Source organism: Gopherus flavomarginatus, chromosome 8 (assembly GCF_025201925.1).
Source record: "Gopherus flavomarginatus isolate rGopFla2 chromosome 8, rGopFla2.mat.asm, whole genome shotgun sequence".
Lineage (NCBI taxonomy): Eukaryota > Metazoa > Chordata > Testudines > Testudinidae > Gopherus > Gopherus flavomarginatus.
In genome coordinates, this window is record NC_066624.1 from 83,057,105 (window position 1) to 83,058,385 (window position 1,281).

Consider the following 1,281-nt stretch of genomic DNA (forward strand, 5'->3'; position numbering starts at 1 on the left):
TCTCATAATTTCATTTTCAGATCAGTTAGTTCTTTAAGATCAGTTTACAAGTGTTAAAGAATAATCATGTGTGGAGGTAGATTTCTTCTTACTGTTATGGTGAGCATTGAATTCCAACTTTCCTTGGGTTAGGAATTATTCTGTGGAGGTATTTTTTTCATAATCCTGAATAGCTCAGTTACAGTAATGAGTTTCCCCTTTAGAAATGCTTCCAAGTGAGCATTATTTTTCCTCTTAGAGTGCATCTTAAATTATGGCACATGGTTTTTCAGCTACTGAAAAGAAGTATGCTAGAATTCAAAATTCATGAGCTGTGGGGTTTTTATTTTTTACTGTTTCAGCAAGCTGCCCCCTCCCCCCTTATTACCGCAAACAAAAAAAACTAGGGCACCCCACCTATACCCTGCAGAGGGCTCAAGGAGTGACCCAATCAATTTAGGCACCCACCCACCCTTTCCGAGGGCTCAGGGTGTAAGGTACCTATCCTTACCCACAGGCTCAGGAAGAAACCTGGTCAATTTAAGTACTTGTCCTTTCCCTTCGGGGCTCAGGGTTTTATGGTTCTGTGGAACCTTTTCCCAGGGAGAGAGCTTTACACAGCTGTGCTCTAAATATCTTTTTATTAGCAACACACAGAGATTTGCTTGGCATATGTATGCTTATGCTCACCACTCCCAATATAGAGACAAAATTCATCCATGGCCAGTCAGGATCATCTCGTCTGGAGGTTCCAGCGATAACTCTACACATCACAGTTGTGCAGAAGGGTCAGAGTTCTAGCAGCTAGTTAAATTCCGGTCCGGAGATGGTTCCCAAAGAGCATATATTTGTTGTTGCAGTACATAGGTAAAACTAGCTACCTCCTTTCACTTCACTAACCCTATCACATTATTCAGTACCCCAGGTAACAAAATTTAACCAATCGTGCACTGGCACATATATGTTCTCCTCCCTGCTCCACTCTTTTTACATTTTATTTCTTATGTTCAAATTGTAACTTATTTATGACCTTCTTTGTTTGTGCAGATGGTCAGCATAAATTTACTGGTCAGAGCTTATCTTTATTTTACCAATTCTTGGGGTCTTTCTGTTTCCCCCCTAAATTTCTCAGTGCCTGGGGGTGTCTACTTTACTGCCCTTGGTGTTATAACTCTTGTTAGGGGCATTCCTGAGGTGGGGGCACCTTAGCAGCAGTGGAACATTTTTTTCCTTAATTTTAGTGGTGAAATCCCTGTGTTTCACCCAAGGCTGGTTTAGTATGAGGTGAGTTAAATCTCGGGC